The 16,234-nt window shown below is 32.4% G+C and overlaps 1 protein-coding gene across 2 annotated transcripts in view; it reads right to left on the reverse strand.

Annotated features, from left to right (window-relative positions):
* The window catches only part of LOC145252703 (uncharacterized), a 118,853-nt gene extending 103,699 nt beyond the window's left edge, over positions 1-15,154 (reverse strand). The window contains exon 1 of one of the 2 annotated variants that reach the window (XM_080112530.1): positions 14,741-15,154. The gene's annotated coding sequence lies outside the window, so the exon portion shown is untranslated. The remainder of the gene's footprint in view (positions 1-14,740) is intronic. The other variant, XM_080112532.1, reaches the window with a different exon arrangement.
* Between the last annotated feature and the right edge of the window lie 1,080 nt (positions 15,155-16,234).

Here is a 16,234-nt window from a genome sequence, read left to right on the forward strand (position 1 = left end):
TTTTCAAATAAGTTTTTGTTATAATACCTTTACTTTATATATCATTTTGAAGAGCATTGTTCGCTTTATCTAATCGATTAAATTACAATCGTTTTAAAACAACTGTCTTTTCAGAACACTGAATGGAAAAAGGCAAATTTGCACAATTTTTTATTTCAATTCAAGCTAGGCCCAAAAGCTGCGGAAACAGCTCGCAATGTCAACAAAGCATGTCACCCAGGAACCACTACTGAATACACAGCAGAATGGTGGTTTAAGAAATTTTGTGGTGTCGATGAGAGTCTTGATGAATCAAACTCCTACCACAAAGTCAACAGGGACCGGATGATTACAGGAATGGTCTAATCTGTTGATTTTGGGAGCCCAGTAATGTCTGTAGATTTAAGAAAATTTATTTCAATTACACTTATTATAACTGTACTTACATCGCCTCTTACCCAATTAATGCTAAGCTCTATTCTCAAAGTTGAATATAATCAAATAATATGAAAAGGTTGAGCACAAAAGAAAATAAAGTTTACCATTCAATTCAGAGCGACATCAGGTAATCATGTAGTTTCCAGCTCATGTATTTTTAGGCATTATACAATAGCTTAATAGTTGTATTTATTTTTTAAAGATTATGACATGCTGAAATATTTGTGTAAAAATCGACTTAGTAATAAGTATGAAATAAGAAAGGAAAAAAAACAAAACTTTTAGTTAATTAGTCAATAGCCAGTTGATCTAAAAACTTGGAATAGAGAATCGTTAAGATGAAGCAAAAAAAAAAAAAAAAATGATTTTAACATTCCGAAAAGAGTTATGTTTTGAAAATTTTTTTATAAATATTTTGATTATTTTAAATAATTTTAATATAACTCACTAAAATACTTCTTTTTGCTTAGTCTTAAGCAGACTCCGTTCCAATGTTTTAGATCAACTAGTTTTAAGAACGTCCATGTTGGATTTATAATAAAATTATGAATTGGGGAAACTACATGATTACTCAAACTTTGGTTCTTCACGTTAGTTATTTCATAAAGATAAAAACACTTTTCACAATACTCTTTAGCATGAGTGTTGTTTAAATTCTGCTCTTTTTAACCCACAAAACTCGAAAATACACTAATTTTGCCAAATGAAAAATATATAAAGTTTTTTTTTTTTTTTTTTTTTTTTAATTCTTCCTGATAATATTTCTCCTAGTTTAAATAAATTATGGATGATGTAGCATCTGTTCTGCTGCTGCACTTCGTCTTTTCTATCCTCAGTCCTTCTATATTTAGACAATTTTTATTTTTAAGCTCAATTCAGAGTGCCTATTTTTGGGGAGCTGGACTCCCCACATTAAAAACCGAACTAACTGCTCTCGTGGAGTGACAAATAAATACTAACAATGATTACAATAAACAGTAAAACAAATGACATTTCATTTTTTTTTTTTTTTTTTCATCCAGAAATTGAAATTCGATCCGGTCTCATCTATTTTATTTCTACGAAATTGTTAAAATAAATCTGGTTTTCTTGACCTACTTTATCTATTTAGTAAAGTAATTAACTATAGAACTTAGTCTATGGTAATCATTAATGGGTTCCTATATTTTTAAGAAAAATAAATGAGGAGGAAGAGGCAAATCATTTTCTTTTATAAATATTTATTTTATTTATTTCTCAAAACAATATGGTTGAGCGACACAAAAGCACAGATGACAATTTATGATAAATACGTGCAGATTTGCTGCACTTATTTGGTCCATAACGCATGGTGGCACCTCACACTTGCTCAAGTTCACCTTGTCATTGTTCTGGTAACCTAGACCAGATTACAGCCGCATCAGACTATCAGAAATAGGCAGGGTTTGATCTTAGGATGTTATCTCCTCGGGGATGTTATTGCCAATCGCCTGAAGCGCCCCTCCCGGGGAATGCCAGATATTCTTTCATACTCTCAAGGAAGGTGGTCACCTCTCCCCACAATAAATGATTTTATGTCCCATCTTAGTGCAGTGGAAAACTTGTACCATTAACCAGAGTTACATGATCGGTTTGGAGGCATTTTTCCTACTGTATCGCTATATATTATTATTAGTAAATAAAAATATAAAAATGGGTTTGTTTTACAAGCCACAGATATTTGATTAAAAAAAAAAAAAAAAAAAAAAAAAAAAAAAAAAATCAAATATATAACATAAATGTATCAAAAGCAATATAAGTTACTCTTCTACCTAGCTGGGTAGTTTTTTTTTTTTTTAGTATTTTTACTTAATGTAGAAATGTTTATTTGGTTTGAAAAACAAGTAATGTCAACCAGTATGCAAGCAGAAGGAAAAATGGCCACAATGTATTCATTACACGGATATTTTTTCTTGTGCTCATGTACCAGTTGACATTACTTGTTTTTCGCTTCACTGCATATTAAAAAATCATAGTCTTCAAATCGAATCTCAACAACTATGTGCCATAAATCATCCTTTGAAGTAATCACATTTTTATGCACCTACAAATTCTTGTAAAATTACAAACGTTTTACGCAGTATCATCATTTTGTGCCTAATGTATAATTGTGTATAATTTTTACAAATACCCAAAGACGGTGAAATGAATAAGGGAAGAAATGTTTTTTGCTATTATTTTTTGTAGGCAAGGCAAGAAAAACCAAGTTTTTTTTTTTTTTAAACGAATTACAATCTATTAAAATCCATTATTCTTAAGCAACTATTTCTTTCCAGAAAGATGAAAGTCTCAATTTTATCATATGAAAAGCAGAATAATATAAAAGTTTTTCTACTATTTTTCTTAGAATTTTTAATTTTCCAAAAAAATACAATTCACTGCCATGTTTGTCTTGATAGATAATATGTTTAAATATTTTTTTCTTAAAAGGTTTTTGAATCAATTTTTTTTTGTCTAAATAAGATTTAGGATGATTTACTATAAGAATATACAAAAGTATTATAACATAAGTAACTGAATTTCAAATAATTCCATCTTTATCTCACTATAGATTTAACGTGGCGAAATGAAAAAATCCAAAACTTAAATGATAGTTTGGAAGAAACTATGGTAGCCTTTACAGGACTAAATGAAGTTTAGTCTGTAAATTTCGATGTATTTTTCACATTTGTTTTGACAAGTGAAAAAAAAAAAAAAAAAAAAAAAAATCAACTTTATAAGGGCTTAAATTTTTTTCATATGCCTACATAACCTCCAGTTAAACAATGAGGAAACTGGCCAGTACCAAATGGGTGACCATTTTGGGAATGCTAGGCACCATGTGTTGGCGACAACTCTTGCATCTAGTATCACACTTGGTAGCTTTACCCTATCTTGCCATCAAGACCAACTGTTTCTGGACAAGAGAGTGTGGTAGATGCAAGTTCCCCACACTTTAAACTAAGTCAAGTGCAAGTTACAGCATCATCAGATAGTTGACAAACCAGTGATGTTCCTATTTACTTGCCTCCCCAGGAGGGCAGAGTCAGACACAAGATCGATTTTTAATGTGGGGAAAATCAGGCTCCCCAAAATGAGGCACTTTGGATAAGAACAAAAATACAAATTGCTCCAGTCTAGAAAGATTTCTCCTTCATTGAATAAGGAAAGGATAGGTTAAGTGTAGTATCAGAACAGATAGTACACTCTGATCTTAGCCCCAAAACCAGTGATGTTTATAGTCTTTATCGACAACGATAGATGGCATAACTCCCCCCCACCCCGAAACTTCTCCATCTGTGGGCACTCTTACTCTTAAAATATTTTTTAATGTAACCAAACAGGCAAATACCGATTTTTTAATAACTTAATTAAAATATAATTCAAAATGTAATTTATGGTGAAATACCTTCAATATCATGTTATTTCCGCTTTTTTTTCACCCTAATTTATATCAAACGTTAAATTTTTCTTATTAAATACTTGTAAAAATATAAAAATAAAATAAAACTTCTATTTACTGATATTTTTGTTTTACATCAATAGGCACTACCATTTTTATGTGAACTTTTCCAAAGTGTACACATGATCTGGTGACGTCATCAATTGATGTGCTTGATGCAAGCCACGGCGAACGATTTTTTTTAAACTATTATTTACTATTGTAATTTAATTTAATAGGAATTTTACATTCAAATAGTTTACTTAAAGATTAAATTAAATTATCGAAATGTAAAAAAGATTTACTATTATTGTTAGAAATAAGTAAAATCCGCTTTTTTTTTTCAGTAGGGGTAGAAAACATAACACAAAAATAAAATGTTACGTGACTTTTTTGATATCTACGGAAGAGCAGAAGTGATAATAAAAAGGTTTGTTAGTTCACTACACGTTATTTGTTTAAGTTTTCGATACTTTGGAACAATTTAAATTATTTATACAAAAGAGCATTACCCCCCTCCCCCCGAATACTACTTGGGAATAATTTTCCCTTTTACCAGTTTGGTGCCTCCGAACACTTCATTACTACTAAAATTAAAAACAAACGTTAACGAAAGTTGAGTTTTTAAAGTATCCAAAATTGGAGAGAAAAAGAAAAGTTTAATAAACTTAAAAATTAAACGCAAAACAAGAAAAAAATTTCTAAAAATAATTTAACAACTTACTTTTAATAGATAATTTGGTTACTTTTTCGTAAACACTAACAGAATAATCGAGTTAAGCTGTGAAGTTTTAGAACGGCGAACACAACTGCGAAAGTGAATGTTCTTAATCAACCAATTCATTTTTGTTCAGTCCCGGCTTCCATATTTTATTTCATAAAACAAGACATACAAGAATATCACAGTGCATGTTCAAAAACTGGATTTTAACGCAATAATTATTTTGAATCGGTTTTAATCTGGCCATAAAATCAGTGGCAAGAGTCATGTTTATATTATAACTTTATATTTAAAAAAAATTTTTCACACAATTAATTAAAAAAAATCTATGTTGTAGCAGACATTTTGAAATAATGGAATTTTAATCGTTTTAATCTTTTAAAAATCAGTTAATTTTTAAGTTACTTTTTCTTGATAATTCAATTGATTATAGTATATATTAATTAGAAAAAACGCTATAAAAAAAAAAAAATTAAATTTATATCAATTTTTTTAATTGCAATTTCAAGGTAACTTTTTGTTCAATACGTGTATTTAAACTTTTAAAAAATAAATATTTTTTTACTTATTTGAACTCTTATGTTTCATAACATAGAAATTTCGGCAGATCTAAATATATTTTGTTCGAATTTTGAAAAAAATATGGGTGAGGGGAACACGCACTAAAAATATTTCCCCTCACATATTTTATGGAAACTGCATTTTATATATAATTTCATTTTAAAATGGATAAGTATCGAAAATTTCACGAAAATCTAACCATTAGTTAATTTTTGCTAGATTTATTAAACACGGGTATGTTTTCACGTTCGGAATGTCTTCTAAATGGGAACGTTATTTTAAAGCGCCAATTATGTAAACACGACACGATTTGTCTTGTAATTTCATTATTGTTGTATGATGAAAAAATTTTTTTTTTAATTATTACTGGTTTATTTTGCCCTTCTTTTAAATGGTACAAAAGTTATACTGATAATATTAATTTATAATAAAGTTACATCATGTTACATATAGGGTGGGGGAATTCTGGTGAATTTTGGCAGTCCCTGTACATCAACAATAAATTCTTATTTTCATAAATTGAATGTATCTTTAATTTCATGATTACAATCATTTTCCCTTTTGTAACCTGTGAACTATATACTTGTTCCATAAACCATATAAAATTGTTTTTTCCAATTTTTTTTATTGCATAATTTGTGAAAAAGACATTCATTAGAATTTGATGTTATTTTGAAAAAGGGGATATAACTGTTTGTAATACGAACAACTGTTTGTAGACCTTATGGTCTATCATAGCTGAGGGAATATCACACAAATTGCAAAAAAAAAGAAAAAATCGTATTTTTTGCAAAATGCACAATTATTTATCGATTATTTTCTTTTTCGTATCGATTCTTCAAAGCATTTCCTATTTAATGATGTATTAGCACTATTGAAAAAATTATTTTTCAAAGATTTAACAGTCGTATTTTTCATAAAAATAATGAAAAAAAAAAAAAAAAAAAATATATATATATATATATATATATATAAAAGAATAATTATTATAATATAATAACATATTCACACTTCAAAACACATAAGATGAAAAATTCAACACATTCAAAATTCGGATTTTGTAGGCAAAAAATATACATATATAAATATCGATTATGAAAAAGAAAAAAGTATACCATTATAAAGTTCATTCTTCACTTAATCGGTGAAAATTTTGTATTGATTGGTTAATTACTTGATTTTTGGTAGATTTTAAAAGACACTTCATCAAAAAATACTTACTCTCTCCTTCCGTTTTAGCAGTGCCTAGTTTATTGTGTTAATTTTATTAAAATCAAGTCGCCCACACACCCAGAAATAAAAATCTTATAACAATTAAAATAATTTTAAGTTGTAGTTGAATTTGCTGTTTTAAAATTGCCAATAGCCATTTTTATATTATCTGAAAATATTTTTAAAAAATTGAAACCTGTACTCAAAACTCTGTTTAAAATTTCAAATAGTGGAATATTAGAATTTTATTCTATTTAAATCTTTAAAAAAGAAATTTATTTTTAATTATTTAAACTCTTCAGCTTTATAAAATATAATTTTTATGAACCTAAATTCATTTTGTTTCATTTTCATACCATGAAATATAGGGAGGGGAGTAACACTTAAAAAGTATTTCACTCCATATTTAATGAAAATATAATTTAAAAATGAATAAGTATCGAAAATTTTATTAAAATCTGACCATCCATTGATTTTAGTTAAATTTTTTTAAACACGGGTATATTTACGTTTTCGAAACGATCACTATATAGGAATGTTGTTTTAAGGCGTCGGTAATATAAACACGATTTTAATCTTGCATTTTTATTATTTTTGTACGCTGAAAATTAAAAAAAAATATTATTAGCTTCTTTTAAATGATACAAAAGTTATATTAAATTAGATTACAGTTACATCGCATCATATATAGGAATGGGTTGAATCTGTGTCGTGTTGGAGATTTTGTTTGTTCCATTCATCAATGGTAGTCTTTAGCCTTAATAATCAGTGACAAGAATCAAGAATAAAAACTCAACTTTCATTAACTATTGAGATTCTTTTCAATGGCAATTGACAAGATGCATCCTAAACAACATAAAATGAAAGCAACAAAAACAAAATGACAGATACAGATTTCGTTGAAATTACTTAAAATTGATATTACAAACATTTTGCTATATAACTGTCTGATGTTTATAGGAAAGAACCCCAGCAAAGTGCTCGATTATAAAGTAAATGGGTGGACCTGAACGAGAATCACTCCCCTCTCCCTAAGAACGGCTTTCAAAATAACCCCCCCTCAACCTCCCTATGTTAAGAACAGCTTTTGGTTTTTTGCAATTTTTTCAGTAGATTATTATTGATTGGGCACTAATATATACGGGGTGGGGGTGGGGGGATTCTTGTTCAGGTCCGCAAACAAATGTTTTCATGCTCTACAGAAGAGTAGGTTGGTTGAAAGTGCTCACGCAACACAAAGGCACACCTTTCTCTTCTCCCATCTACCTTAATGACACGCTCACCTCCTTTTATGCCTTACTTAAAAAAAAAAAAAGAAACTGCCTTTTCCATCATGCACTTCAAGTGCATAAATGAGTCAGCCATTTTGTTTTTTTATTTCACATGGAGCAACACAGGTAAGCCCTCCATTTTGTTTGCAGATACACCACACGCCCCCGCCCCCCCCATCTCCGAGATCAATAAAACACCTCGTAAACCTTCATCCAAGCAGGTCTCCTCCTCTCATGCTGAGACCTTTGGACGACTTCTCAGCTTCATTAATCATTCCCATCCGATTGAAAGGAAACAGCGCAAGTCCACGGCTAGTTAGGGCACACCACTCGCTTCTTGATAGATCTCGACCTCTTCCTCCTTACAACCATTATTGTCCATGTGCAGGGAAACAACGCAGATTTGAGATATGTCAGGAACGTCATCTACAATTACATCATTCTTTGACTGCATTCCCGTTACTACTCCCCTTCCCCAGCGAGTAGTACGCTTCGCATTGGGAGGCTTCACCCACACTGCACCCACTTCGATGGTAGCTTACTCACCCTCAACTCCTGCAGTTTTGTTGTAAGGATGCCGCCACTCATAAGTAAAGATGGCCCTATGAGGTACTGTTGTTTTATTTTGTCCGGTCTTTGGTGACATGTTGTACCAGAATACTGCCTCCATGAGGGAAATGTAACTTCTCTCTGCAGCAGCTTTGATAGTTTCATTGCCACTTGGTCTATATGCTGCCCTAAAAAATTGCCGAACACCCCACTTATAACACACCTCCTTGAAAACTTCCGACCGAAAAGCAGGGCTATTGTCCATCAACAACTCTGCAACTGGCTCTAAGGTTACAATCAGGATTCGGTTCTGGAGTTCGGGACGGAGTGGATCACTCGCTCGACAACAGCACGTTTCTGGCCTCTTCTTTTCCAATCGACCACACCTGGCCTCTTGCCATCAATGTCACACTGCACAATCTGAATGTCAGCAACACGAAATACTTTTCAAGAGAAGATGTTCACGACTCTTTTCTTTTTGATCCTCCCAGGGAATTTTTCCCAGCTTTTATATCCTCCTATCAAAAAAAAAAAAAAGAAAAGGAAGAGACAAGAAAAAAAATAGCTTCTCCCATCATGCCCTGCCTTCCCAAGATGCTCTTCGCGTATATAAATGAGCTAGCCATCCTTTCCTTCTTTCCCAAAGAGAAATGCAGATATGCCCGGTACGTCGTATATTATTTTTTTGTTTTGTTTCTAACCATAACCTAGCCTTAAACAGTACCTTCTCCCCCACCTTTCGCATATACCCCACACTGGCCCTCTCCAAAAATACTTCAACAACTTTTCCACTCTCCCATGCAGTTTTTGACTCAATCTCTCTCCACATAGTAAATCTCCCTGGTCCACAGTTAATCATCGATAAATACAGTTTGTGGCGACATGTGCAACATCAATGGCTAATTGTTTCCAATCCTCCTGCCTCACGTCTGAACGGTGCAAGGTCAATCGACTGACATTCCCTGCAATTTTCCACTACCTCCTTCCTTGGTAATTTCTGGGTTAACTTCCCTTGTCAGGAATTAGATCAGATCCACAAGCACTTAATCAATTTTTCAGCAGCTTTCGTCTTAATTCTATCACCAATCACTGCGGACCTGACCCATGATGCTACTGTTGCTGAATCAGTGTTGATCTCAATTATTTTCAGTCCCCACTTTACGGCCAGATTGATCCCTTTCATAGTGGCATCCAATTCAGCAACATTTATATGGAAGTAGTCATTTTTCTTCCTTAGCCATGCTGCGTCTTCCACAGTCACACCTACATCCAATGACACCCAATGCCAGGCTACTTGCGTTGAACCATATTACTCCCTATTTTCTATTGCTGACATACCATTCTTCCTTTGCTGGGTCCTCCTTCACTCTTGTGATGACTTCTCTTATGTTTATGACCTCCTGTGTCACGCGGCCCTCCCAGCAGTCAATACCCGTCTACCGTTTTATAAAACTGCACGCAATCCTGAGCCAACCAGCAACAGGATAGCGTCCCACCAACTTTCCACAGACTGAGAAAAATTCTCGCTTTGTCACAAACTAGGTGTTTTTTTTTGTTTGTTTTTTAATATCTTAGGACTTGACTTCACTAATTATATTTAAATAAACCTAGAAAACTAATATTTATCTTCCAAGGGATTTTTACAATGAATTTGTTTAACTTCAAAATTAAGCTGAACTTGTCAGTTTCTAAATGTCACCGTGAAAACAGTTTTCATTATCACTTTTTTTTCACGTGTACAAATAATTTTTGGGGGTACTTACAGTTTAATCAAGACATTAAAAAATTAAATTATTGAAAAAAGTTATATTGTATGCACCCGTTATTCTTTATAAAAAAATAAAAAATTCAATTAATTTGATCCATTTTTTTTTTTTTTTTTTTTTTTTTTTTTTTACAGAGGAAAATCAAATTTTAATGAGATCGATCATATCATCACCATTTGCTTATTTACAGAAACGAGGAGGGGGTGCCATTAAGCAAAAAATTGATTAACAAAGGACAAAATGAAAAAAAAAAAGAAAAAAAAAGGACAACCCCTTTAGAATTGGGGGGGGGGGGAGCAAAAACAAAATAAAACAAAAAACATTTATCCATGTATTTTTTCTGCCCATATTTCAAAAATAAACTCGGCAAGTTTTGACAAACTTAGGGTGGTGATTGGAGTTATCTCCCCTTGCGCTCCCTCCTCATCAGCGAAAAATAAAGATGGATGCTACCCGATCGATCTCATTAAAATTTGATTTTTTTTTAACAAGGAAAAAAACTATTTTATCAAATTAAATTATTTTTTTGTATGAAAACTTTATTCCATAATGAGTACGTACGATATAATTTTTTTTCAATGTTTTCATTTTTTAATATCTTGATTAAACTGTACAAAACCATTTTGGTTCTCCTGACCCTTTTGTCTCCCAATTTTTTTGTCTAAAATTTTAATCACGTGATTACAGTGTAGCGACAATAAAATAAATCCTTCATTCAAGTGCCGCTTGTTATGGATTTTAGCTGAATACGAAATTAAAAATCACTTTTTGGTACTTATGCTACCGGGTTGGCTGGTGTTTTGTAACTAATCTGTATTTTCACTGAACGATTTAATAAACAAAAAAGATATTGTAAAACTTGAATTTATATATTAATCATTATATATATTTTTGGAAGGGGGTTGACTTAGCGAGATAAAGGACAGTTTAATTCACAATGATTTAAATTTGTAATTATGAAGAAAAATCATTTTATTTTCAGTTGCCATCTCAAAATTCACAATACACCTTGAGATGAATAACCTTATTCTTATTCCTGTGGATGCGATGGCTAAACGGTTTACTGTTTTTTGGCATCTTTTCGTCTTTCGCGCTACAGATTTGAGTCTGCTTACCTAATATTTTGTATTTTTATTTATTTATTCATTTTTTACACCTCTATCCACCTGGGCGGCCTACTGTGTCTAATTCTACACCCCCCCCCTTTCGCTGCTACTTTTTTTTTTTTTTTTTTTTTTTTGCTGGGGGTTGTTTAATATACTTACTACACCAACACCACCCTTTTGGTCAAGATCAAAGTGTAGTATCTGTTCTTCAGATGCTGCACTTTAATTGCTTGTTCTCTTTCGGTGGAGGAGAAATCCTTCACGACTGAGACAATTTTTATTTTTGTACCTTTTCTCCACGTTAAAAAACGACCCTGGTGTCTAACTCTGTCCCGTGGGGAGGCATAGTAAATAGGTACACCAACACCACCTAACCTATCTGCCCGTTCTTGTTTTTGTTCGTGGGTATCCATTCCGATAGTTGGGGGTGTTTATTCCAAGAGCCATTCGTAACATGGAGTTGAGGGTTGGGCAGCAGCGCGGCAGCGGCAGCAACAACCGTAATTTATTCGAAGAGGGGGGGGTGGCATGCTTCTACCGGGCAACGCCAGTTAGCGGGTACTGACTGCTCATTTTGAATAATTTTACAAGTGTCCATGAATTTGCGTGTCCTTTAAAAAGGTACTATTTCGTCAGTTGCACTTTATTTTATTATTTTATTTACTACTAGCAGGGGTGCCTGGCATTGCCCGGGTGTTTGGAAGTGTGTGAAAAAAAAAAGTGGTAGTAGGCAGGCAGGCTTGAACCCGCGAAGGCTGAAAAGAAATTGAAAGAAAAGCTGAGTGTTTACCATGATAACATGGCGCAAGCAGAAGTATAAAGCATTCAAATTTTAGCAATGTCAACAATTACGCCATTGCGGATGATTCCCCACAGAGGGAGCTCTTGCAGTGTCTTAATGAATAGCAATTGTCTGATGTGAAGGTTTCCCCCACATTGATCAAAGCTAATTGCCTTCAAGACGTCCCGGCTAGGCCAGGCGAACAGCTTTGCTTCAATCAGTTTCACTTTATACTAAAAAGACAAACACTGGAAACCAGATTTTTTTAAAAATCGAGCAAATAAAAAATAGAGACGACGTCCGTTCGCAAATCGGAGATATTATGATCTAGGGAGTATAAGGAAAGTTCTTCAAAATAGTAACCTCTGTCGAGAACCAACACGAAAAAGAACCTTTCGCGGACATACACAAATGTGCGTGCTCATTTTGTCTTTTACATAATAGATTTTAAGTTACGAAAATGAGTTCAAACAAACAAATTATGCAAAATACTGTTAGAAACCCACATAATATATGTCCATTTATGTCACGGTAACATTTTGAGTGAGTTTCTAACAGTATTTTGTATATTTTTTTTGTTTAAACTCGTTTTCCCAAACGAGCATGCTGCTATTTTTCTTTTTCAAATATATCGATAAACACTGCATGATTTTCGAACCGATTACCTTTTAAAGTGAGTAAAAACAACTAAAAACTTTTCCAAATAGGTAGAAGAGTAACTTACCTAGCCTTTGATAAAATTTGTTATATATTTTTTTTTGTTTTTTTTTTTGGGGGGGGACTTTTTCGAATCTATATGTACAGTAACACAAACCCACGTTTTGTTTTAGCCGATAACGATAAACTTTTACTTTTGTTTTTACTAAAAATACAATAGCAGTTGTTCTACTCCATGATTTTTCGTACTTTTTGGATATATTACCATTTTCGTCACAAGTAATGTTTTGGCTTTAAACAACATATTTTTAAAAAAATCGATCTGTCGACTATCTTTAACAAGTACCTTAAATTATTATTACAGAATAGTTAACAAGCCCCTTATATTAAGAATTAATAACATTATTTCAGTACGATCCGTAGACTGCAGAAGCACGAAAAAGAACCCCCCCCCCAAAAAAAAACCGTAAAATCTGCAAATCTTTCAAGCATGAAAAGTTATATAAAGAAAGAAAAAAAAGAAAAGGCGATACTGGTTTTCATTTTCAAATTTTCTGAGCAGACGCTCTTTTTCAAATTTGAGTCACGTGAGACAAAAAAGTGTGATTGATGGCGGGCACACGGATCAAAAAGTTACTTGGCCTTCGAGACAAGATCAAAGTGTAGTATCTTTTCTTCAGATGCTGCACTTCAATTTCTTGTTCTCTTTCAGTGGAGGAGAAATCCTTCACGACCGAGACAATTTTTATTTTTGTTCCTTTTCTCCACGTTAAAAAACGACCCTGGTGTCTAACTCTGTCCCGTGGGGAGGCATTGTAAATAGGAAATAAAGGAGGGGTCATTTTTATGTTAAATTTATACGGGGAAACTGATCCCCTCAGCCCTCACTAAATTCTCAAATAGTTGTTCTTAGTATTTTTCTTTTCACCAAGTATTATTATTATTCATAATTTACCATTTATTGCCTTAATGACAATGAGAAGATTAAATAGCATGATATACCATTTTTTTTAGCCTTCAAAGCGAGGATAAGAGATGTTCAAAAATTCAATATGCAAAGTTAAGACACGGCTGAAGTGGACCCTGTTTACCTAAATATGGAATGGAAGTCAGTAAACATGAAACGAAATACAAAACCATATGGAAATAAGGTGCTAATGAATGCACTTACTGATCCGCGCTATTTTTAAAATCGTATTTCCAATTTACAATGCCTCCCCACGGGACAGAGTTAGACACCAGGGCCGTTTTTTGAATGTGGAGAAAAGGAACAAAAATTAAAAATTGTCTCAGTCGTGAAGGGCTTCTCCACTGACAGAACAAGAAATTGAAGTGCAGCACTCAGCAGCAGCAGCAACTGCAGCATCTGACAAACAGATACCACACTTTGATCTCGGCCCAAAGTTTTTTTTTTTATTATTCAATTGTAAGGTTAAAGTACAGAATAGGTACAAAACACCCTCCCATGTTAAGAATGGCTTTTTAAATTATAACATTATTTAAGCACGGATGCGTACCCTTATGAAACAGTCAACTAAAAGACTAATTTTTTTTTTGTTTTTTATGCTTGAGCATCTATGTCACCGTGCTATTTTTGAAATAACTAAATTCAATTTTTACGATATTTTTGTTTATTAAATCGTCGGGTGAAAAGTACGGATAAGTTACAAACAGTAAACATCCTCCCCGTGTTAAGAATGGCTTTCTAGATGTTATTTCAGCACATGCACAAGTACCACTTTTTTTTTGCATAGTATTTAAAGTTAAATTCAAGTTTTACAGCATCTTATTAAATTGTTAGGTGAAAGTACAGAATTACATGTCGGTGCTAATGCAGAGAGTGATCACTGATCCGCGCTATTTTTTAAAAATCGTATTTCCACGTTTAAAGTTTTTTTTTTTATTATTCAATTGTAGGGTTAAAGTACAAAATAGGTACAAAACATCCCCCTCGCCATGTTAAGAATGGCTTTTTAAATAACATTATTTCAGCACGGAAATGAGTACCAAAAAGTCTTCCCCTCCTATGCATGAGTACCAAAAAGTCTTCCCCTCCTACCCATGTTAAAAATGGGTTTCTAAATAATAACGTCATTATTTCAGCACGATACCTAATTTAGTAAATAAGTCAGTTGACAAGACTTATTGTAAAGTTCAAATGTTAAGGCTAAGTTTGGATTAAATTTCATCCTTTGCTCCCCCTCTCACGCCGACATCAATAAAAGTAAAGTTGTATTAATTAAATTTGTTTTGTACTTACCTCCAAACAGAAATGAACGAACACGTTTAAGGAACGTGCTCAGTGAAGGTGCGTTTCTTTAATTATAGTTTCTTTTTTTTACCATTTTTAAAGATGCGAACTGTAATTTCCAGAGAAACGTTTCTTTTTTGTTGTTGTTATTTTGGCAATAGTACTTTTTAACACACACGCACAAAAGAAGCGTTTGGTTGTTTCGTTTGCAGTAAAAAAACAACAAAAACAGATAACTGCAGTTCGAAATGAATGAAAAACAATCGTTAATGAGTCAAGCGTGGATTCACGATGAAAATTCAAATGACAAGTGAAACTGTTACGTTATAAATAATGACCGACAACGAGTAAAAAAAAATAAGAAGAATGAAAGTTTTCACTCCAGATCTGTCAATGGTCGCCACGATCAAACTGAAACACAGTAGAGGAAGTAGGAGGAGGGGGAGGAGATGATTAAATGGAGGCAAGAACTGGTGGCTTCACGAGGGGCGGGGCCGAGTGACGTCATCGTCCATGTGGCAAAAACGAGGAACAAAGTTTGTTGTTTCTTTCTTTGATTCCTCAGACTGAATTTCCCCTCTTTACCCAGTTTCCTTTCTTTGCCAATTATTATCAAGATTTGTGAAAAGGCACATCATTTATTTCTTATTTTTATAGCACTACATTCATTTAACAAGTCAAAAAAACAATCACATTTAAAAAGTTTCCTTTATTTTTTATAAGTTGTATTTACCCAGCGTTGCCCGGAACTCCCTAATTACTTGTCTCCCTACAAGGGCAGAATTATATGCAAGGTCAGTTTTTAGCATGGGAAAAATTCAGTTCTCTTAAAAGAGCACTGTGGATTTTGGACAAAAATTAGAATTGCCTTAGTCTAGAAAATTGGTGCTTCAACACTTTATCGCCGAAATTGGAGATGCCATTTTATTTCACGCACCTGCTGCCCAAATGCAAGGGAGACATCATTATTTTAAACTATGGCCGAAGCATGAAATAAATAACAAAAAAATTTAACTTCTGGAAAGAACTATGGCAAAAAGTAAATAAAGAAAGTGAAAAAGAACATATATCCATAATTGTTTAATTGGAAATGTTTCGATTTAATTAATGAAAACGGGAAATGAAAACCAAAACATTTATTGTATAAAAATTTATCAAAATATAATTGTAAAAACATTTATTGAAAAGTTTACATAAGAAAATATAATTTTAATAAAACAATTTTATAATGAAAGCAACATTGGATTTTTATAAAATAGTTTTTTTTTTGTTGTTGTTGTTGTTAACAAATAAATAATTTTAAACATGTTATTGAATTAAAGCAAGTTTGAAGGTCAACAGCAAATTGATTTAAATGATTGGTTTTTCTTTTTTAACGGAGAAGTGGGTTGTTGATTTGTTATTGTTTTTTGTTGTTTTTTTTAACTATAATATAAATATAATTTTTTTTAACTATAATATAAATATAATTTTTTTTAACTATAATATAAATATAATTGTAAA

The sequence above is a fragment of the Euprymna scolopes genome, chromosome 29, assembly GCF_053919585.1.
Source record: "Euprymna scolopes isolate OS-2025 chromosome 29, ASM5391958v1, whole genome shotgun sequence".
Classification (NCBI taxonomy): domain Eukaryota; kingdom Metazoa; phylum Mollusca; class Cephalopoda; order Sepiida; family Sepiolidae; genus Euprymna; species Euprymna scolopes.